Here is a 23,282-nt window from a genome sequence, read left to right as displayed (position 1 = left end):
CAGTATTTGCATTTCCTGACTCAGCTGACAGGCAAGCTGAGATAAAAGAGACTGTGTCTATCCCTCACCATCGTGAGGTACTACGCTCCTGGGGCATCTGTCCCAGCTCACCAAGAGGAGTTGCGCCAGCTTACGTCAGTCAGTTGCTCACTGTTTGACCTTTGCATTGAAGCCTGAGCCTACCGCATTCAAGCCAGCCAAGGAAGGAAGGTATGAGAGCGAAAATAGCTTTCCTGCCCTCACCAAGAACACACACCTTGAGCAAATAAGGTGCCAGACTTACAAGGCCCAATCGCCAATGGAGCATCACTTTTAGTGACGCCCCGGTGGCACTATGCACTGCGTGGTATTTACAAGATGGCGTTCAGCCACTTTTTGTGGCTTAACACCACCTTGTAAATACGGCACCTTAGCATTCAGCGCTTTCCCTGGAAGGGGCGTGCAATGGGTGTTGCTGTGAGTGTGCCACAGCAACACCATAGCATTTTAATGCTGCTCCAGATTTAGGAGTTGTCGTAAATCTGCGTCAGCGCCAAAATCCAACGCCATCCCAGGGGTATCGTTAGAGTGGCGCACTGAGGAGAAATGTTTTCATTTCTCCTCGTTTTTTCTCTTTCTATGTGTGCTGCATTCTGCAGCACACATAGAAGTAAGAGCAAATCACCATTGAAGATTTTTCTTTTGGCCAGGAAGGTGTCCCTTCTTGCACAAAAACAATTTCCACCTCAACGCAGTCATCCTTGTACCATGGTGCAAGAACGGCTGCGTTGGCGCTCATCAGCTAATTTAGAGCTGGCGCAGGGGGAAGCACAGGGGTGCGCTGTATTCTACTAAATACGGCGCTTCCCTGCATTTTGAAAATGACGGAGCGTGGGGCTTGCAAATTTGGCACAGCGTCGCGCTCAGTCATTTTCTTGTAAATCTGGGACAAAATGTCTAAAGGATAGAGGCTTTTTATGTCATGTTCGATGACGACCATGCAAATGACTCTAGTCATACTGCAGAAGAGAGCACCATGTGGCGTTTCTTGCTTTGGGATGTAGTCTCCCACTCTCTGCCACCAACCCTCGGAGCAGGGTGGGAGCCGTAGCGCTTCTGTCCCCAGGCTCGTTGGTCTAGGGGTATGATTCTCGCTTTGGGTGCGAGAGGTCCCGGGTTCAAATCCCGGACGAGCCCGTTTTAGCGGAAAACAATCAAATCCTGCTCAAAATACACAACCCCTCAACATTTCTCATTCCACTCGAAGCATTGTTGCGCAAAACATATTTTTTGCCTCAGGCGAAAAATGGATTACAATGCCTTGGCTTCCTTCCTGCTTGCTCTCAGTGCGCCCTGTGTGATGATTTCACAGGCTTGCGTTCCTGGCATTTAGGCATCAGATATTTGTCTGTCTCTGCCCTCAGCTGTGACTTTTCAGGACGTCTGAGTGTATGCATGCTGGCTGACACCGCTGCAATTTTCACACTTACCCCTCGCATTCTGAGCAACTGCTGATCAAGTATAGAGGAAATCGGGCCAACATATGAGAGGAACTGTGCTCCTTCAGTCAAGCCAGCAAGCTTGTTTCTGTAGTGTAGTGGTTATCACATTTGCCTCACACGCAAAAGGTCCCCGTTCGACACAGGGCAGCAGTAGCTTTTGTGTTTGCTCACTAAAACCTCAGTCTCTCTCAATGCACACTTAGACAGAAATGACCTTTAAAAACTTGTGACCTGTGTAAAATGTGCTTTACTATTGCAGGACGATAAAAAGTTATCTGCATCCCTCGGTGGTCGTGCATGTGCCTTGTTTCTTGTTCTTTTTTTTTTTTTTTCTTGGCCATGTTATATTGTGGGGCCTTTAAAGCTGTGACTTTGATAGGAACTTTGCAAGCGGCAGCATCAACAAGTGCAGACTGAAGAGTCAGACCTGCACAATGTTTTGGCTGTCAGGATGGCTGAGTGGTCTAAGGTGCCAGACTCAAGAGAGCTTGATCTTCAGTGAAGCTGAGCCTTCGGGTCTCTTCATGGAGGCGTGGGTTCAAATCCCACTCCTAACAGGTGTGTTTTCTTCCCTTAAATCTTGCTCTGCTTGCACAGCCAGCTCCTCACACCACTATCTTTGGAAGCTGCTGTGGCATGTGAGGAGAAATCCACCAACCCATCGGCTGGGCCCTCAATCAAAATTCTGTGTATTACTGGAAGGGGCATCTCAGGCACACCTTCTGTTAGAGCTGCACTTTATGACAGTAACTACCATGCTGGTTTCTACTTAAGCAGCTGATTCTATCGTTTGAAGTGAGTCTCTCCTGCCACCTTTTGGGCAAAGAAGACACTGCCCCTGCAACAACACAGGCAGACAAGCTCAAACTGGGTTTCTTGGTTAGGTGGGCGGAGCATATTGGCAATGGTGCCTCCTCGTGACTTGCAATTTACATGAAGAAGACAGAGAGGCAGCTGGGAGTAGGCAGTACCCATGAACCCCTGAACACTGTCTTGCGACTTGCACACAATTCTGAAATGAGGCGGGGGAAAGGAGGTGATTTCCCCATCAAGGGCCATTCCGGGAAATCAGCCACCCGCGTCTCCCAGGTGAGTGTTTCAGGCGTATGAGCCACTACTATAAATCTCGCCTGATCGAGCGCTGAGCGAGCAAGTGTGCTTGAATCCAAGAGGCATGCTTCTCTGGCTCAAGAGCTAGTAGGCCCTTCAGTGCTTCTGGTCTGAAAGTCTAAGTTGCAACGGTCCAGGACTTGCAGAGGGTTACAACTACCAGAAAGGGTCTGCTTTTCACATCAGTGCCCTAGTTCAGCTCACTGGCACAGGGCATCTTGACTACCTCTTTCCTTGCTAGAGACAAACAAAAAATCCTTGACAGAAAACATCAATTGCTATGGCACGCTTAGAGAGAGAGCCTCCGAATGGCCCTGCTTTTCTGAAAGACGCTTCAGAAGATGTTTCAAATGCCTCTGCAGCAGCTGTCTAGTTGGTATAGGGGTATGATTCTCGCTTCGGTGTGAGAGGACCTTGGTTCAAATCCCAGACAAACCCTTACCTTTAAAGGTTCAGTCTGTGTTTTAAACAGGAGTATTTCTGCTTTTCACTCTTGTAAGATGTCATGTTGCAATGCAATACATGCTTTATACCTGCGTTGAGACGGTTCAGCATCATGAAGGTATGCAAGATTTCTTTGCAACTGCTTTTCTGTGCTGGAGCAGCAGTGCTCATAGGAACATTAAATGCACAGTGCTTCTCCATGGTAATTTCGGGTCCAGTTCTGAAATCACCTCTTGGAATGAAAGTGATGCCAGTTCCTTTCTTCCAAGGCAAGAGATCGTGTTCCGGAAGGCTCAGCTTTGAGCGTCATGAACATTAGCCCTCAGTCCTTGCATCCCAGTCCAATGCAGAGCCACATAAAGCAAGCAGGTGTGTCTGTTTCCATAGTGTGGTGGTTCCAGTACAATGCATAGCCACATGAAGCAAGCCGGCAAGTGTGTCTGTTTGTGTAGTGTAGTGGTTATCATGCGCACCTCACATGCAAAAGGTCCCTGGTTCGAAACCAAGCAAATACAGCAAGTCGCTGGGCTTTTTCCCAGTATTTGCATTTCCTGACTCAGCTGACAGGCAAGCTGAGATAAAAGAGACTGTGTCTATCCCTCACCATCGTGAGGTACTACGCTCCTGGGGCATCTGTCCCAGCTCACCAAGAGGAGTTGCGCCAGCTTACGTCAGTCAGTTGCTCACTGTTTGACCTTTGCATTGAAGCCTGAGCCTACCGCATTCAAGCCAGCCAAGGAAGGAAGGTATGAGAGCGAAAATAGCTTTCCTGCCCTCACCAAGAACACACACCTTGAGCAAATAAGGTGCCAGACTTACAAGGCCCAATCGCCAACGGAGCATCACTTTTAGTGACGCCCCGGTGGCACTATGCACTGCGTGGTATTTACAAGATGGCGTTCAGCCACTTTTTGTGGCTTAACACCACCTTGTAAATACAGCACCTTAGCATTCAGCGCTTTCCCTGGAAGGGGCGTGCAATGGGTGTTGCTGTGAGTGTGCCACAGCAACACCATAGCATTTTAATGCTGCTCCAGATTTAGGAGTTGTCGTAAATCTGCGTCAGCGCCAAAATCCAACGCCATCCCAGGGGTATCGTTAGAGTGGCGCACTGAGGAGAAATGTTTTCATTTCTCCTCGTTTTTTCTCTTTCTATGTGTGCTGCATTCTGCAGCACACATAGAAGTAAGAGCAAATCACCATTGAAGATTTTTCTTTTGGCCAGGAAGGTGTCCCTTCTTGCACAAAAACAATTTCCACCTCAACGCAGTCATCCTTGTACCATGGTGCAAGAACGGCTGCGTTGGCGCTCATCAGCTAATTTAGAGCTGGCGCAGGGGGAAGCACAGGGGTGCGCTGTATTCTACTAAATACGGCGCTTCCCTGCATTTTGAAAATGACGGAGCGTGGGGCTTGCAAATTTGGCACAGTGTCGCGCTCAGTCATTTTCTTGTAAATCTGGGACAAAATGTCTAAAGGATAGAGGCTTTTTATGTCATGTTCGATGACGACCATGCAAATGACTCTAGTCATACTGCAGAAGAGAGCACCATGTGGCGTTTCTTGCTTTGGGATGTAGTCTCCCACTCTCTGCCACCAACCCTCGGAGCAGGGTGGGAGCCGTAGCGCTTCTGTCCCCAGGCTCGTTGGTCTAGGGGTATGATTCTCGCTTTGGGTGCGAGAGGTCCCGGGTTCAAATCCCGGACGAGCCCATTTTAGCGGAAAACAATCAAATCCTGCTCAAAATACACAACCCCTCAACATTTCTCATTCCACTCGAAGCATTGTTGCGCAAAACATATTTTTTGCCTCAGGCGAAAAATGGATTACAATGCCTTGGCTTCCTTCCTGCTTGCTCTCAGTGCGCCCTGTGTGATGATTTCACAGGCTTGCGTTCCTGGCATTTAGGCATCAGATATTTGTCTGTCTCTGCCCGCAGCTGTGACTTTTCAGGACGTCTGAGTGTATGCATGCTGGCTGACACCGCTGCAATTTTCACACTTACCCCTCGCATTCTGAGCAACTGCTGATCAAGTATAGAGGAAATCGGGCAAACATATGAGAGGAACTGTGCTCCTTCAGTCAAGCCAGCAAGCTTGTTTCTGTAGTGTAGTGGTTATCACATTTGCCTCACACGCAAAAGGTCCCCGTTCGACACAGGGCAGCAGTAGCTTTTGTGTTTGCTCACTAAAACCTCAGTCTCTCTCAATGCACACTTAGACAGAAATGACCTTTAAAAACTTGTGACCTGTGTAAATTGTGCTTTACTATTGCAGGACGATAAAAAGTTATCTGCATCCCTCGGTGGTCGTGCATGTGCCTTGTTTCTTGTTCTTTTTTTTTTTTTTTTCTTGGCCATGTTATATTGTGGGGCCTTTAAAGCTGTGACTTTGATAGGAACTTTGCAAGCGGCAGCATCAACAAGTGCAGACTGAAGAGTCAGACCTGCACAATGTTTTGGCTGTCAGGATGGCTGAGTGGTCTAAGGTGCCAGACTCAAGAGAGCTTGATCTTCAGTGAAGCTGAGCCTTCTGGTCTCTTCATGGAGGCGTGGGTTCAAATCCCACTCCTAACACGTGTGTTTTCTTCCCTTAAATCTTGCTCTGCTTGCACAGCCAGCTCCTCACACCACTATCTTTGGAAGCTGCTGTGGCATGTGAGGAGAAATTCACCAACCCATCGGCTGGGCCCTCAATCAAAATTCTGTGTATTACTGGAAGGGGCATCTCAGGCACACCTTCTGTTAGAGCTGCACTTTATGACAGTAACTACCATGCTGGTTTCTACTTAAGCAGTTGATACTATCGTTTGAAGTGAGTCTCTCCTGCCACCTTTTGGGCAAAGAAGACACTGCCCCTGCAACAACACAGGCAGACAAGCTCAAACTGGGTTTCTTGGTTAGGTGGGCGGAGCATATTGGCAATGGTGCCTCCTCGTGACTTGCAATTTACATGAAGAAGACAGAGAGGCAGCTGGGAGTAGGCAGTACCCATGAACCCCTGAACACTGTCTTGCGACTTGCACACAATTCTGAAATGAGGCGGGGGAAAGGAGGTGATTTCCCCATCAAGGGCCATTCCGGGAAATCAGCCACCCCGCGTCTCCCAGGTGAGTGTTTCAGGCCTATGAGCCACTACTATAAATCTCGCCTGATCGAGCGCTGAGCGAGCAAGTGTGCTTGAATCCAAGAGGCATGCTTCTCTGGCTCAAGAGCTAGCAGGCCCTTCAGTGCTTCTGGTCTGAAAGTCTAAGTTGCAACGGTCCAGGACTTGCAGAGGGTTACAACTACCAGAAAGGGTCTGCTTTTCACATCAGTGCCCTAGTTCAGCTCACTGGCACAGGGCATCTTGACTACCTCTTTCCTTGCTAGAGACAAACAAAAAATCCTTGACAGAAAACATCAATTGCTATGGCACGCTTAGAGAGAGAGCCTCCGAATGGCCCTGCTTTTCTGAAAGACGCTTCAGAAGATGTTTCAAATGCCTCTGCAGCAGCTGTCTAGTTGGTATAGGGGTATGATTCTCGCTTCGGTGTGAGAGGACCTTGGTTCAAATCCCAGACAAACCCTTACCTTTAAAGGTTCAGTCTGTGTTTTAAACAGGAGTATTTCTGCTTTTCACTCTTGTAAGATGTCATGTTGCAATGCAATACATGCTTTATACCTGCGTTGAGACGGTTCAGCATCATGAAGGTATGCAAGATTTCTTTGCAACTGCTTTTCTGTGCTGGAGCAGCAGTGCTCATAGGAACATTAAATGCACAGTGCTTCTCCATGGTAATTTCGGGTCCAGTTCTGAAATCACCTCTTGGAATGAAAGTGATGCCAGTTCCTTTCTTCCAAGGCAAGAGATCGTGTTCCGGAAGGCTCAGCTTTGAGCGTCATGAACATTAGCCCTCAGTCCTTGCATCCCAGTCCAATGCAGAGCCACATAAAGCAAGCAGGTGTGTCTGTTTCCATAGTGTGGTGGTTCCAGTACAATGCATAGCCACATGAAGCAAGCCGGCAAGTGTGTCTGTTTGTGTAGTGTAGTGGTTATCATGCGCACCTCACATGCAAAAGGTCCCTGGTTCGAAACCAAGCAAATACAGCAAGTCGCTGGGCTTTTTCCCAGTATTTGCATTTCCTGACTCAGCTGACAGGCAAGCTGAGATAAAAGAGACTGTGTCTATCCCTCACCATCGTGAGGTACTACGCTCCTGGGGCATCTGTCCCAGCTCACCAAGAGGAGTTGCGCCAGCTTACGTCAGTCAGTTGCTCACTGTTTGACCTTTGCATTGAAGCCTGAGCCTACCGCATTCAAGCCAGCCAAGGAAGGAAGGTATGAGAGCGAAAATAGCTTTCCTGCCCTCACCAAGAACACACACCTTGAGCAAATAAGGTGCCAGACTTACAAGGCCCAATCGCCAACGGAGCATCACTTTTAGTGACGCCCCGGTGGCACTATGCACTGCGTGGTATTTACAAGATGGCGTTCAGCCACTTTTTGTGGCTTAACACCACCTTGTAAATACGGCACCTTAGCATTCAGCGCTTTCCCTGGAAGGGGCGTGCAATGGGTGTTGCTGTGAGTGTGCCACAGCAACACCATAGCATTTTAATGCTGCTCCAGATTTAGGAGTTGTCGTAAATCTGCGTCAGCGCCAAAATCCAACGCCATCCCAGGGGTATCGTTAGAGTGGCGCACTGAGGAGAAATGTTTTCATTTGTCCTCGTTTTTTCTCTTTCTATGTGTGCTGCATTCTGCAGCACACATAGAAGTAAGAGCAAATCACCATTGAAGATTTTTCTTTTGGCCAGGAAGGTGTCCCTTCTTGCACAAAAACAATTTCCACCTCAACGCAGTCATCCTTGTACCATGGTGCAAGAACGGCTGCGTTGGCGCTCATCAGCTAATTTAGAGCTGGCGCAGGGGGAAGCACAGGGGTGCGCTGTATTCTACTAAATACGGCGCTTCCCTGCATTTTGAAAATGACGGAGCGTGGGGCTTGCAAATTTGGCACAGTGTCGCGCTCAGTCATTTTCTTGTAAATCTGGGACAAAATGTCTAAAGGATAGAGGCTTTTTATGTCATGTTCGATGACGACCATGCAAATGACTCTAGTCATACTGCAGAAGAGAGCACCATGTGGCGTTTCTTGCTTTGGGATGTAGTCTCCCACTCTCTGCCACCAACCCTCGGAGCAGGGTGGGAGCCGTAGCGCTTCTGTCCCCAGGCTCGTTGGTCTAGGGGTATGATTCTCGCTTTGGGTGCGAGAGGTCCCGGGTTCAAATCCCGGACGAGCCCATTTTAGCGGAAAACAATCAAATCCTGCTCAAAATACACAACCCCTCAACATTTCTCATTCCACTCGAAGCATTGTTGCGCAAAACATATTTTTTGCCTCAGGCGAAAAATGGATTACAATGCCTTGGCTTCCTTCCTGCTTGCTCTCAGTGCGCCCTGTGTGATGATTTCACAGGCTTGCGTTCCTGGCATTTAGGCATCAGATATTTGTCTGTCTCTGCCCGCAGCTGTGACTTTTCAGGACGTCTGAGTGTATGCATGCTGGCTGACACCGCTGCAATTTTCACACTTACCCCTCGCATTCTGAGCAACTGCTGATCAAGTATAGAGGAAATCGGGCAAACATATGAGAGGAACTGTGCTCCTTCAGTCAAGCCAGCAAGCTTGTTTCTGTAGTGTAGTGGTTATCACATTTGCCTCACACGCAAAAGGTCCCCGTTCGACACAGGGCAGCAGTAGCTTTTGTGTTTGCTCACTAAAACCTCAGTCTCTCTCAATGCACACTTAGACAGAAATGACCTTTAAAAACTTGTGACCTGTGTAAATTGTGCTTTACTATTGCAGGACGATAAAAAGTTATCTGCATCCCTCGGTGGTCGTGCATGTGCCTTGTTTCTTGTTCTTTTTTTTTTTTTTTTCTTGGCCATGTTATATTGTGGGGCCTTTAAAGCTGTGACTTTGATAGGAACTTTGCAAGCGGCAGCATCAACAAGTGCAGACTGAAGAGTCAGACCTGCACAATGTTTTGGCTGTCAGGATGGCTGAGTGGTCTAAGGTGCCAGACTCAAGAGAGCTTGATCTTCAGTGAAGCTGAGCCTTCTGGTCTCTTCATGGAGGCGTGGGTTCAAATCCCACTCCTAACACGTGTGTTTTCTTCCCTTAAATCTTGCTCTGCTTGCACAGCCAGCTCCTCACACCACTATCTTTGGAAGCTGCTGTGGCATGTGAGGAGAAATTCACCAACCCATCGGCTGGGCCCTCAATCAAAATTCTGTGTATTACTGGAAGGGGCATCTCAGGCACACCTTCTGTTAGAGCTGCACTTTATGACAGTAACTACCATGCTGGTTTCTACTTAAGCAGTTGATACTATCGTTTGAAGTGAGTCTCTCCTGCCACCTTTTGGGCAAAGAAGACACTGCCCCTGCAACAACACAGGCAGACAAGCTCAAACTGGGTTTCTTGGTTAGGTGGGCGGAGCATATTGGCAATGGTGCCTCCTCGTGACTTGCAATTTACATGAAGAAGACAGAGAGGCAGCTGGGAGTAGGCAGTACCCATGAACCCCTGAACACTGTCTTGCGACTTGCACACAATTCTGAAATGAGGCGGGGGAAAGGAGGTGATTTCCCCATCAAGGGCCATTCCGGGAAATCAGCCACCCCGCGTCTCCCAGGTGAGTGTTTCAGGCCTATGAGCCACTACTATAAATCTCGCCTGATCGAGCGCTGAGCGAGCAAGTGTGCTTGAATCCAAGAGGCATGCTTCTCTGGCTCAAGAGCTAGCAGGCCCTTCAGTGCTTCTGGTCTGAAAGTCTAAGTTGCAACGGTCCAGGACTTGCAGAGGGTTACAACTACCAGAAAGGGTCTGCTTTTCACATCAGTGCCCTAGTTCAGCTCACTGGCACAGGGCATCTTGACTACCTCTTTCCTTGCTAGAGACAAACAAAAAATCCTTGACAGAAAACATCAATTGCTATGGCACGCTTAGAGAGAGAGCCTCCGAATGGCCCTGCTTTTCTGAAAGACGCTTCAGAAGATGTTTCAAATGCCTCTGCAGCAGCTGTCTAGTTGGTATAGGGGTATGATTCTCGCTTCGGTGTGAGAGGACCTTGGTTCAAATCCCAGACAAACCCTTACCTTTAAAGGTTCAGTCTGTGTTTTAAACAGGAGTATTTCTGCTTTTCACTCTTGTAAGATGTCATGTTGCAATGCAATACATGCTTTATACCTGCGTTGAGACGGTTCAGCATCATGAAGGTATGCAAGATTTCTTTGCAACTGCTTTTCTGTGCTGGAGCAGCAGTGCTCATAGGAACATTAAATGCACAGTGCTTCTCCATGGTAATTTCGGGTCCAGTTCTGAAATCACCTCTTGGAATGAAAGTGATGCCAGTTCCTTTCTTCCAAGGCAAGAGATCGTGTTCCGGAAGGCTCAGCTTTGAGCGTCATGAACATTAGCCCTCAGTCCTTGCATCCCAGTCCAATGCAGAGCCACATAAAGCAAGCAGGTGTGTCTGTTTCCATAGTGTGGTGGTTCCAGTACAATGCATAGCCACATGAAGCAAGCCGGCAAGTGTGTCTGTTTGTGTAGTGTAGTGGTTATCATGCGCACCTCACATGCAAAAGGTCCCTGGTTCGAAACCAAGCAAATACAGCAAGTCGCTGGGCTTTTTCCCAGTATTTGCATTTCCTGACTCAGCTGACAGGCAAGCTGAGATAAAAGAGACTGTGTCTATCCCTCACCATCGTGAGGTACTACGCTCCTGGGGCATCTGTCCCAGCTCACCAAGAGGAGTTGCGCCAGCTTACGTCAGTCAGTTGCTCACTGTTTGACCTTTGCATTGAAGCCTGAGCCTACCGCATTCAAGCCAGCCAAGGAAGGAAGGTATGAGAGCGAAAATAGCTTTCCTGCCCTCACCAAGAACACACACCTTGAGCAAATAAGGTGCCAGACTTACAAGGCCCAATCGCCAACGGAGCATCACTTTTAGTGACGCCCCGGTGGCACTATGCACTGCGTGGTATTTACAAGATGGCGTTCAGCCACTTTTTGTGGCTTAACACCACCTTGTAAATACGGCACCTTAGCATTCAGCGCTTTCCCTGGAAGGGGCGTGCAATGGGTGTTGCTGTGAGTGTGCCACAGCAACACCATAGCATTTTAATGCTGCTCCAGATTTAGGAGTTGTCGTAAATCTGCGTCAGCGCCAAAATCCAACGCCATCCCAGGGGTATCGTTAGAGTGGCGCACTGAGGAGAAATGTTTTCATTTGTCCTCGTTTTTTCTCTTTCTATGTGTGCTGCATTCTGCAGCACACATAGAAGTAAGAGCAAATCACCATTGAAGATTTTTCTTTTGGCCAGGAAGGTGTCCCTTCTTGCACAAAAACAATTTCCACCTCAACGCAGTCATCCTTGTACCATGGTGCAAGAACGGCTGCGTTGGCGCTCATCAGCTAATTTAGAGCTGGCGCAGGGGGAAGCACAGGGGTGCGCTGTATTCTACTAAATACGGCGCTTCCCTGCATTTTGAAAATGACGGAGCGTGGGGCTTGCAAATTTGGCACAGTGTCGCGCTCAGTCATTTTCTTGTAAATCTGGGACAAAATGTCTAAAGGATAGAGGCTTTTTATGTCATGTTCGATGACGACCATGCAAATGACTCTAGTCATACTGCAGAAGAGAGCACCATGTGGCGTTTCTTGCTTTGGGATGTAGTCTCCCACTCTCTGCCACCAACCCTCGGAGCAGGGTGGGAGCCGTAGCGCCTCTGTCCCCAGGCTCGTTGGTCTAGGGGTATGATTCTCGCTTTGGGTGCGAGAGGTCCCGGGTTCAAATCCCGGACGAGCCCATTTTAGCGGAAAACAATCAAATCCTGCTCAAAATACACAACCCCTCAACATTTCTCATTCCACTCGAAGCATTGTTGCGCAAAACATATTTTTTGCCTCAGGCGAAAAATGGATTACAATGCCTTGGCTTCCTTCCTGCTTGCTCTCAGTGCGCCCTGTGTGATGATTTCACAGGCTTGCGTTCCTGGCATTTAGGCATCAGATATTTGTCTGTCTCTGCCCGCAGCTGTGACTTTTCAGGACGTCTGAGTGTATGCATGCTGGCTGACACCGCTGCAATTTTCACACTTACCCCTCGCATTCTGAGCAACTGCTGATCAAGTATAGAGGAAATCGGGCAAACATATGAGAGGAAATGTGCTCCTTCAGTCAAGCCAGCAAGCTTGTTTCTGTAGTGTAGTGGTTATCACATTTGCCTCACACGCAAAAGGTCCCCGTTCGACACTGGGCAGCAGTAGCTTTTGTGTTTGCTCACTAAAACCTCAGTCTCTCTCAATGCACACTTAGACAGAAATGACCTTTAAAAACTTGTGACCTGTGTAAATTGTGCTTTACTATTGCAGGACGATAAAAAGTTATCTGCATCCCTCGGTGGTCGTGAATGTGCCTTGTTTCTTGTTCTTTTTTTTTTTTTTTTCTTGGCCATGTTATATTGTGGGGCCTTTAAAGCTGTGACTTTGATAGGAACTTTGCAAGCGGCAGCATCAACAAGTGCAGACTGAAGAGTCAGACCTGCACAATGTTTTGGCTGTCAGGATGGCTGAGTGGTCTAAGGTGCCAGACTCAAGAGAGCTTGATCTTCAGTGAAGCTGAGCCTTCTGGTCTCTTCATGGAGGCGTGGGTTCAAATCCCACTCCTAACACGTGTGTTTTCTTCCCTTAAATCTTGCTCTGCTTGCACAGCCAGCTCCTCACACCACTATCTTTGGAAGCTGCTGTGGCATGTGAGGAGAAATTCACCAACCCATCGGCTGGGCCCTCAATCAAAATTCTGTGTATTACTGGAAGGGGCATCTCAGGCACACCTTCTGTTAGAGCTGCACTTTATGACAGTAACTACCATGCTGGTTTCTACTTAAGCAGTTGATACTATCGTTTGAAGTGAGTCTCTCCTGCCACCTTTTGGGCAAAGAAGACACTGCCCCTGCAACAACACAGGCAGACAAGCTCAAACTGGGTTTCTTGGTTAGGTGGGCGGAGCATATTGGCAATGGTGCCTCCTCGTGACTTGCAATTTACATGAAGAAGACAGAGAGGCAGCTGGGAGTAGGCAGTACCCATGAACCCCTGAACACTGTCTTGCGACTTGCATACAATTCTGAAATGAGGCGTGGGAAAGGAGGTGATTTCCCCATCAAGGGCCATTCCGGGAAATCAGCCACCCCGCGTCTCCCAGGTGAGTGTTTCAGGCCTATGAGCCACTACTATAAATCTTGCCTGATCTCGCCTGATCGAGCCCTGAGCGAGCAAGTGTGCTTGAATCCAAGAGGCATGCTTCTCTGGCTCAAGAGCTAGCAGGCCCTTCAGTGCTTCTGGTCTGAAAGTCTAAGTTGCAAGGGTCCAGGACTTGCAGAGGGTTACAACTACCAGAAAGGGTCTGCTTTTCACATCAGTGCTCTAGTTCAGCTCACTGGCACAGGGCATCTTGACTACCTCTTTCCTTGCTAGAGACAAACAAGAAATCCTTGACAGAAAACATCAATTGCTATGGCACACTTAGAGAGAGAGCCTCCGAATGGCCCTGCTTTTCTGAAAGACGCTTCAGAAGATGTTTCAAATGCCTCTGCAGCAGCAGTCTAGTTGGTATAGGGGTATGATTCTCGCTTCGGGTGTGAGAGGACCTTGGTTCAAATCCCAGACAAACCCTTACCTTTATAGGTTCAGTCTGTGTTGTAAACAGGAGTATTTCTGCTTTTCACTCTTGTAAGATGTCATGTTGCAATGCAATACATGCTTTATACCTGCGTTGAGACGGTTCAGCATCATGAAGGTATGCGAGATTTCTTTGCAACTGCTTTTTTGTGCTGGAGCAGCAGTGCTCATAGGAACATTAAGGCCCGTATTTATACTCCGTTTGCGCCGAATTAGCGTCGTTTTTTTCGACGCAAATTCGGCGCAAAACTAACGCCATATTTATACTTTGGCGTTAGACGCGTTTAGCGCCAAAGTATGGGCAAATAGCGTCATTTTTTTACGTGAACGCCTTCCTTGCGCTAATGAGATGCAAGGAAGGCGTTCCCGTCTAAAAAAATGACGGCGACGCAAATGCGTCGTATTTATACTCCCGGGCAAAAATCACGCCCGGGAGTGGGCGGGGCAAAAAACCCCGCATTTGCGACACTTTTTAACGCCTGGGTCAGGGTAGGCGTTAAGGGGGCTGTGGGCTCAAAATGAGCCCACAGGTGCCCTCCCATGCCCCCAGGGACCCCCCCTGCCACCCTTGCCCACCCCAGGAGGACACCCAAGGATGGAGGGACCCATCCGAGGGACATTCAGGTAAGTTCAGGTAAGTATAATTTTTTTTTTTTTTTTATTTCTTTTGGTGGCATAGGGGGGCCTTATTTGTGCCCCCCTACATGCCACTATGCCCAATGACCATGCCCAGGGGACATAAGTCCCCTGGGCATGGCCATTGGGCAAGGGGGCATGACTCCTGTCTTTACTAAGACAGGAGTCATTTAAATGGCGTCTGGGCGTCGAAAAAATGGCGCAAATCGGGTTGAGGCGATTTTTTTGCCTCAACCTGACTTGCCCCATTTTAAGACGCCCTAACGCCATTTTCCCCCTACGCCGGCGCTGCCTGGTGTACGTGGTTTTTTTCCACGCACACCAGGCAGCGCCGGTCTGCTAGCGCCGGCTAACGCCATTCCATAAATACGGCGCCCGCATGGCGCTTCAGAATGGCGTTAGACGGCGCTAAATTTTTTGACGCTAAACTGCGTTAGCGCAGTTTAGCGTCAAAAAGTATAAATATGGGCCTAAGGGGCATATTTATACTCCGTTTGCGCCGAATTAGCGTAGTTTTTTTCGACACAAATTCGGCGCAAAACTAACGCCATATTTATACTTTGGCGTTAGACGCGTCTAGCGCCAAAGTATGAGTAAAGAGCGTCATTTTTTTGCGTGAACGCCTTCCTTGCGTTAATGAGATGCAAGGAAGGCGTTCCCGTCTAAAAAAATGACGGCGACGCAAATGCGTCGTATTTATACTCCCGGGCAAAAATCACGCCCGGGAGTGGGCGGGGCAAAAAACCCCGCATTTGCGACACTTTTTAACGCCTGGGTCAGGGTAGGCGTTAAGGGGGCTGTGGGCTCAAAATGAGCCCACAGGTGCCCTCCCATGCCCCCAGGGACCCCCCTGCCACCCTTGCCCACCCCAGGAGGACACCCAAGGATGGAGGGACCCATCCGAGGGACATTCAGGTAAGTTCAGGTAAGTATAATTTTTTATTTTTTTTTATTTCTTTTGGTGGCATAGGGGGGCCTTATTTGTGCCCCCCTACATGCCACTATGCCCAATGACCATGCCCAGGGGACATAAGTCCCCTGGGCATGGCCATTGGGCAAGGGGGCATGACTCCTGTCTTTACTAAGACAGGAGTCATTTAAATGGCGTCTGGGCGTCGAAAAAATGGCGCAAATCGGGTTGAGGCGATTTTTTTGCCTCAACCTGACTTGCCCCATTTTAAGACGCCCTAACGCCATTTTCCCCCTACGCCGGCGCTGCCTGGTGTACGTGGTTTTTTTCCACGCACACCAGGCAGCGCCGGTCTGCTAGCGCCGGCTAACGCCATTCCATAAATACGGCGCCCGCATGGCGCTTCAGAATGGCGTTAGACGGCGCTAAATTTTTTGACGCTAAACTGCGTTAGCGCAGTTTAGCGTCAAAAAGTATAAATATGGGCCTAAGGGGCATATTTATACTCCGTTTGAGCCGAATTAGCGTAGTTTTTTTCGACGCAAATTCGGCGCAAAACTAACGCCATATTTATACTTTGGCGTTAGACGCGTCTAGCGCCAAAGTATGAGTAAAGAGCGTCATTTTTTTGCGTGAACGCCTTCCTTGCGTTAATGAGATGCAAGGAAGGCGTTCCCGTCTAAAAAAATGACGGCAACGCAAATGCGTCGTATTTATACTCCCGGGCAAAAATCACGCCCGGGAGGTGGCGGGTCAAAAAACCCTGCATTTGCGCCACTATTTAACGCCTGGGTCAGGGTAGGCGTTAAGGGGCCTGTGGGCTCAAAATGAGCCCACAGGTGCCCTCCCCTGCCCCCAGGGACCCCCCCTGCCCACCCCAGGAGGACACCCAAGGATGGAGGGACCCACCCCAGGGACATTCAGGTAAGTTCAGGTAAGTATAATTTTTTATATTTTTTAATTTTTTTTGTGTGGCATAGGGGGGCCTTATTTGTGCCCCCCTACATGCCACTATGCCCAATGACCATGCCCAGGGGACATAAGTCCCCTGGGCATGGCCATTGGGCAAGGGGGCATGACTCCTGTCTTTACTAAGACAGGAGTCATTTAAATGGCGTCTGGGCGTCGAAAATAATGGCGCAAATCGGGTTGAGGCGATTTTTTTGCCTCAACCTTACTTGCCCCATTTTAAGACGCCCTAACGCCATTTTCCCCCTACGCCGGCGCTGCCTGGTCTACGTGGTTTTTTTCCACGCACACCAGGCAGCGCCGGTCTGCTTGCGCCGGCTAACGCCATTCCATAAATACGGCGCCCGCATGGCGCTTCAGAATGGCGTTAGACGGCGCTAAATTTTTTGACGCTAAACTGCGTTAGCGCAGTTTAGCGTCAAAAAGTATAAATATGGGCCTAAATGCACAGTGCTTCTACATGGTAATTTCGGGTCCAGTTCTGAAATCACCTCTTGGAATGAAAGTGATGCCAGTTCCTTTCTTCCAAGGCAAGAGATCGTGTTCCGGAAGGCTCAGCTTTGAGCGTCATGAACATTAGCCCTCAGTCCTTGCATCCCAGTCCAATGCAGAGCCACATAAAGCAAGCAGGTGTGTCTGTTTCCATAGTGTGGTGGTTCCAGTACAATGCATAGCCACATGAAGCAAGCCGGCAAGTGTGTCTGTTTGTGTAGTGTAGAGGTTATCATGCGCACCTCACATGCAAAAGGTCCCTGGTTCGAAGCCAAGCAAATACAGCAAGTCGCTGGGCTTTTTCCCAGTATTTGCATTTCCTGACTCAGCTGACAGGCAAGCTAAGATAAAAGAGACTGTGTCTATCCCTCACCATCGTGAGGTACTAGGCTCCTGGGGCATCTGTCACAGCTCACCAAGAGGAGTTGCGCCAGCTTACGTCAGTCAGTTGCTCACTGTTTGACCTTTGCATTGAAGCCTGAGCCTACAGCATTCAAGCCAGCCAAGGAAGGAAGGTATGAGAGCGAAAATAGCTTTCCTGCCCTCACCAAGAACACACACCTTGAGCAAATAAGGTGCCAGACTTACAAGGCCCAATCGCCAATGGAGCATCACGTTTAGTGACGCCCCGGTGGCACTATGCACTGCGCGGTATTTACAAGATGGCGTTCAGCCACTTTTTGTGGCTTAACACCACCTTGTAAATACGGCACCTTAGCATTCAGCGCTTTCCCTGGAAGGGGCGTGCAATGGGTGTTGCTGTGAGTGTGCCACAGCAACACCATAGCATTTTAATGCTGCTCCAGATTTAGGAGTTGTCGTAAATCTGCGTCAGCGCCAAAATCCAACGTCATCCCAGGGGTATCGTTAGAGTGGCGCACTGAGGAGAAATTTTTTCATTTCTCCTCGTTTTTTCTCTTTCAATGTGTGCTGCATTCTGCAGCACACATAGAAGTAAGAGCAAATCACCATTGAAGATTTTTCTTTTGGCCAGGAAGGTGTCCCTTCCTGCACAAAAACAATTTCCCCCTCAACGCAGTCATCCTTGTACCATGGTGCAAGAACGGCTGCATTGGCGCTCAGCAGCTAATTTAGAGGTGGCGCAGGGGGAAGCACAGGGGTGCGCTGTATTCTACTAAATACGGCGCTTCCCTGCATTTTGAAAATGACGGAGCGTGGGGCTTGCAAATTTGGCACAGCGCCGCGCTCAGTCATTTTCTTGTAAATCTGGGACAAAATGTCTAAAGGATAGAGGCTTTTTACGTCATGTTCGATGACGACCATGCAAATGACTCTGGTCATACTGCAGAAGAGAGCACCAGGTGGCGTTTCTTGGTTTGGGATGTAGTCTCCCACTCTCTGCCACCAACCCTCGGAGCAGGGTGGGAGCCGTAGCACTTCTGTGCCCAGGCTCGTTGGACTAGGGGTATGATTCTCGCTTCGGGTGCGAGAGGTCCCGGGTTCAAATCCCGGACGAGCCCATTTTAGCGGAAAACAATCAAATCCTGCTCAAAATACACAACCCCTCAACATTTCTCATTCCACTCGAAGCATTGTTGCGCAAAACATATTTTTTGCCTCAGGCGAAAAATGGATTACAATGCTTTGGCTTCCTTCCTGCTTGCTCTCAGTGCGCCCTGTGTGATGATTTCACAGGCTTGCGTTCCTGGCATTTAGGCATCAGATATTTGTCTGTCTCTGCCCGCAGCTGTGACTTTTCAGGACGTCTGAGTGTATGCATGCTGGCTGACACCACTGCAATTTTCACACTTACCCCTCGCATTCTGAGCAACTGCTGATCAAGTATAGTGGAAATCGGGCAAACATATGAGGGGAACTGTGCTCCTTCAGTCAAGCCAACAAGCTTGTTTCTGTAGTGTAGTGGTTATCACATTTTCCTCACACGCAAAAGGTCCCCGGTTCGACACTGGGCAGCAGTAGCTTTTGTGTTTGCTCACTAAAACCTCAGTCTCTCTCAATGCACACTTAGACAGAAGTGACCTTTAAAAACTTGTGACCTGTGTAAAATGTGCTTTACTATTGCAGGACGATAAAAAGTTATCTGCATCCCTCGGTGGTCGTGCATGTGCCTTGTTTCTTGTTCTTTTTTTTTTTTTTTTCTTGGCCATGTTATATTGTGGGGCCTTTAAAGCTGTGACTTTGATAGGAACATTGCAAACGGCAGCATCAACAAGTGCAGACTGAAGAGTCAGACCTGCACAATGTTTTGGCTGTCAGGATGGCCGAGTGGTCTAAGGTGCCAGACTCAAGAGAGCTTGATCTTCAGTGAAGCTGAGCCTTCTGGTCTCTTCATGGAGGCGTGGTTTCAAATCCCACTCCTAACAGGTGTGTTTTCATCCCTTAAAGCTTGCTCTGCTTGCACAGCCAGCTCCTCACACCACTATCTTTGGAAGCTGCTGTGGCATGTGAGGAGAAATCCACCAACCCATCGGCTGGGCCCTCAATCAAAATTCTGTGTATTACTGGAAGGGGCATCTCAGGCACACCTTCTGTTAGAGCTGCACTTTATGACAGTAACTACCATGCTGGTTTCTACTTAAGCAGTTGATTCTATCGTTTGAAGTGAGTCTCTCCTGCCACCTTTTGGGCAAAGAAGACACTGCCCCTGCAACAACACAGGCAGACAAGCTCAAACTGGGGGGCATATTTATACTCCGTTTGCGCCGAATAAGCGTTGTTTTTTTCGACGCAAATTCGGCGCAAAACTAACGCCATATTTATACTTTGGCGTTAGACGCGTCTAGCGCCAAAGTAGGAGTAAAGAGCGTCATTTTTTTGCGTGAACGCCTTCCTTGCGTTAATGAGATGCAAGGTAGGCGTTCCCGTCCAAAAAAATGTCTGCGACGCAAATGCGTCGTATTTATACTCCCGGGCAAAAATCACGCCCGGGAGTGGTCGGGTCAAAAAACCTCGCATTTGCGCCTCTTTTTAACGCCAGGGTCAGGGCAGGCGTTAAGGGACCTGTGGGCTCAAAATGAGCCCACAGCTGCCCTCCCATGCCCCCAGGGACCCCCCCGGCCACCCTTGCCCACCCCAGGAGGACACCCAAGGATGGAGGGACCCACCCCAGGGACATTCAGGTAAGTTCAGGTAAGTATAACATTTTTTTTAAAATATTTTTTTTTTGGCATAGGGGGGCCTGATTTGTGCCCCCCTACATTCCACAATGCCCAATGACCATTCCCAGGGGACATAAGTCCCCTGGGCATGGCCATTGGGCAAGGGGGCATGACTCCTGTCTTTACTAAGACAGGAGTCATTTCAATGGCGTCTGGGCGTCGTTAAAAATGGCGCAAATCGAGTGGAGGCGATTTTTTGCGTCAACCTGACTTGCACCATTTTTAAGACGCCCTAGCGCCATTTTTCCCAACGCCGGCGCTGCCTGGTGTACGTGGTTTTTTTCCACGCACACCAGGCAGCGCCGGTCTGCTTGCGCCGGCTAACGCCATTCAATAAATACGGCGCCCGCATGGCGCTTCAGAATGACGTTAGCCGGCGCAAAATTTTTTGACGCTAAACTGCGTTAGCGCAGTTTAGCGTCAAAAAGTATAAATACGGGCCTGGGTTTCTTGGTTAGGTGGGCGGAGCATATTGGCAATGGTGCCTCCTCGTGACTTGCAATTTACATGAAGAAGACAGAGAGGCAGCTGGGAGTAGGCAGTACCCATGAACCCCTGAACACTGTCTTGTGACTTGCACACAATTTGGAAATGAGGCGGGGGAAAGGAGGTGATTTCCCCATCAAGGTCCATTCCGGGAAATCAGCCACCCCGCGTCTAACAGGTGAGTGTTTCAGGGCTATGAGCCACTACTATAAATCGAGCCTGATCGAGCGCTGAGCGAGCAAGTGTGCTTGAATCCAAGAGGCATTCTTCTCTGGCTCAAGAGCTTGCAGGCCCTTCAGTGCTTCTGGTCTGAAATTCTAAGTTGCAAGGGTCCAGGACTTGCAGAGGGTTACAACTACCAGAAAGGGTCTGCTTTTCACATCAGTGCCCTAGTTCAGCTCACTGGCACAGGGCATCTTGACTACCTCTTTCCTTGCTAGAGACAAACAAAAAATCCTTGACAGAAAACATCAATTGCTATGGCACGCTTAGAGAGAGAGCCTCCGAATGGCCCTGCTTTTCTGAAAGACGCTTCAGAAGATGTTTCAAATGCCTCTGCAGCAGCAGTCTAGTTGGTATAGGGGTATGATTCTCGCTTCGGGTGTGAGAGGACCTTGGTTCAAATCCCAGACAAACCCTTACCTTTATAGGTTCAGTCTGTGTTTTAAACAGGAGTATTTCTGCTTTTCACTCTTGTAAGATGTCATGTTGCAATGCAATACATGCTTTAAACCTGCGTTGAGACGGTTCAGCATCATGAAGGTATGCGAGATTTCTTTGCAACTGCTTTTCTGTGCTGGAGCAGCAGTGCTCATAGGAACATTAAATACACAGTGCTTCTCCATGGTAATTTCGGGTCCAGTTCTGAAATCACCTCTTGGAATGAAAGTGATGCCAGTTCCTTTCTTCCAAGGCAAGAGATCGTGTTCCGGAAGGCTCAGCTTTGAGCGTCATGAACATTGGCCCTCAGTCCTTGCATCCCAGTCCAATGCAGAGCCACATAAAGCAAGCAGGTGTGTCTGTTTCCATAGTGTGGTGGTTCCAGTACAATGCATAGCCACATGAAGCAAGCCGGCAAGTGTGTCTGTTTGTGTAGTGTAGTGGTTATCATGCGCACCTAACATGCAAAAGGTCCTTGGTTCGAAGCCAAGCAAATACAGCAAGTCGCTGGGCTTTTTCCCAGTATTTGCATTTCCTGACTCAGCTGACAGGCAAGCTGAGATAAAAGAGACTGTGTCTATCCCTCACCATCGTGAGGTACTACGCTCCTGGGGCATCTGTCACAGCTCACCAAGAGGAGTTGCGCCAGCTTACGTCAGTCAGTTGCTCATTGTTTGACCTTTGCATTGAAGCCTGAGCCTACCGCATTCAAGCCAGCCAAGGAAGGAAGGTATGAGAGCGAAAATAGCTTTCCTGCCCTCACCAAGAACACACACCTTGAGCAAATAAGGTGCCAGACTTACAAGGCCCAATCGCCAACGGAGCATCACTTTTAGTGACGCCCCGGTGGCACTATGCACTGCACGATATTTACAAGATGGCGTTCAGCCACTTTTTGTGGCTTAACACCATCTTGTAAATACGGCACCTTAGCATTCAGCGCTTTCCCTGGAAGGGGCGTGCAATGGGTGTTGCTGTGATTGTGCCACAGCAACACCATAGCATTTTAATGCTGCTCCAGATTTAGGAGTTGTCGTAAATCTGCGTCAGCGCCAAAATCCAACGCCATCCCAGGGGTATCGTTAGAGTGGCGCACTGAGGAGAAATGTTTTCATTTCTCCTCGTTTTTTCTCTTTCGATGTGTGCTGCATTCTGCAGCACACATAGAAGTAAGAGCAAATCACCATTGAAGATTTTTCTTTTGGCCAGGAAGGTGTCCCTTCCTGCACAAAAACAATTTCCCCCTCAACGCAGTCATCCTTGTACCATGGTGCAAGAACGGCTGCGTTGGCGCTCAGCAGCTAATTTAGAGCTGGCGCAGGGGGAAGCACAGGGATGCGCTGTATTCTACTAAATACGGCGCTTCCCTGCATTTTGAAAATGACGGAGCGTGGGGCTTGCAAATTTGGCACAGCGTCTCGCTCAGTCATTTTCTTGTAAATCTGGGACAAAATGTCTAAAGGATAGAGGCTTTTTATGTCATGTTCGATGACGACCATGCAAATGACTCTAGTCATACTGCAGAAGAGAGCACCATGTGGCGTTTCTTGCTTTGGGATGTAGTCGCCCACTCTCTGCCACCAACCCTCGGAGCAGTGTGGGAGCCGTAGCGTTTCTGTCCCCAGGCTGGTTGGTCTAGGGGTATGATTCTCGCTTTGGGTGCGAGAGGTCCCGGGTTCAAATCCCGGACGAGCCCATTTTAGCGGAAAACAATCAAATCCTGCTCAAAATACACAACCCCTCAACATTTCTCATTCCACTCGAAGCATTGTTGCGCAAAACATATTTTTTGCCTCAGGCGAAAAATGGATTACAATGCCTTGGCTTCCTTCCTGCTTGCTCTCAGTGCGCCCTGTGTGATGATTTCACAGGCTTGCGTTCCTGGCATTTAGGCATCAGATATTTGTCTGTCTCTGCCCGCAGCTGTGACTTTTCAGGACGTCTGAGTGTATGCATGCTGGCTGACACCACTGCCATTTTCACACTTACCCCTCGCATTCTGAGCAACTGCTGATCAAGTATAGAGGAAATCGGGCAAACATATGAGAGGAACTGTGCTCCTTCAGTCAAGCCAGCAAGCTTGTTTCTGTAGTGTAGTGGTTATCACATTTGCCTCACACGCAAAAGGTCCCCGGTTCGACACTGGGCAGCAGTAGCTTTTGTGTTTGCTCACTAAAACCTCAGTCTCTCTCAATGCACACCTAGACAGAAATGACCTTTAAAA

The 23,282-nt window shown here is 48.8% G+C and overlaps 6 non-coding genes across 6 annotated transcripts; all 6 read left to right on the top strand.

Moving 5' to 3' along the window:
• Positions 1-1,104: 1,104 nt before the first annotated feature.
• TRNAP-UGG (transfer RNA proline (anticodon UGG)) lies at positions 1,105-1,176 on the top strand. Its single transcript has one exon. It is a non-coding gene; the product is annotated as a tRNA-Pro (tRNA).
• Positions 1,177-4,675: 3,499 nt separating this feature from the next.
• On the top strand, positions 4,676-4,747 carry TRNAP-UGG (transfer RNA proline (anticodon UGG)). Its single transcript has one exon. It is a non-coding gene; the product is annotated as a tRNA-Pro (tRNA).
• A 3,501-nt stretch (positions 4,748-8,248) lies between these two features.
• Positions 8,249-8,320, top strand: TRNAP-UGG (transfer RNA proline (anticodon UGG)). Its single transcript has one exon. It is a non-coding gene; the product is annotated as a tRNA-Pro (tRNA).
• Positions 8,321-11,821: 3,501 nt separating this feature from the next.
• On the top strand, positions 11,822-11,893 carry TRNAP-UGG (transfer RNA proline (anticodon UGG)). Its single transcript has one exon. It is a non-coding gene; the product is annotated as a tRNA-Pro (tRNA).
• A 6,288-nt stretch (positions 11,894-18,181) lies between these two features.
• On the top strand, positions 18,182-18,253 carry TRNAP-CGG (transfer RNA proline (anticodon CGG)). Its single transcript has one exon. It is a non-coding gene; the product is annotated as a tRNA-Pro (tRNA).
• A 4,429-nt stretch (positions 18,254-22,682) lies between these two features.
• TRNAP-UGG (transfer RNA proline (anticodon UGG)) lies at positions 22,683-22,754 on the top strand. The gene has a single exon. It is a non-coding gene; the product is annotated as a tRNA-Pro (tRNA).
• The last annotated feature ends 528 nt before the right edge of the window (positions 22,755-23,282 follow it).

The sequence above is a fragment of the Pleurodeles waltl genome, unplaced genomic scaffold (assembly GCF_031143425.1).
Source record: "Pleurodeles waltl isolate 20211129_DDA unplaced genomic scaffold, aPleWal1.hap1.20221129 scaffold_72, whole genome shotgun sequence".
Lineage (NCBI taxonomy): Eukaryota > Metazoa > Chordata > Amphibia > Caudata > Salamandridae > Pleurodeles > Pleurodeles waltl.
Note: the sequence above shows the minus strand (reverse complement) of the source record. Positions and strands in the feature narration are given on the sequence as shown.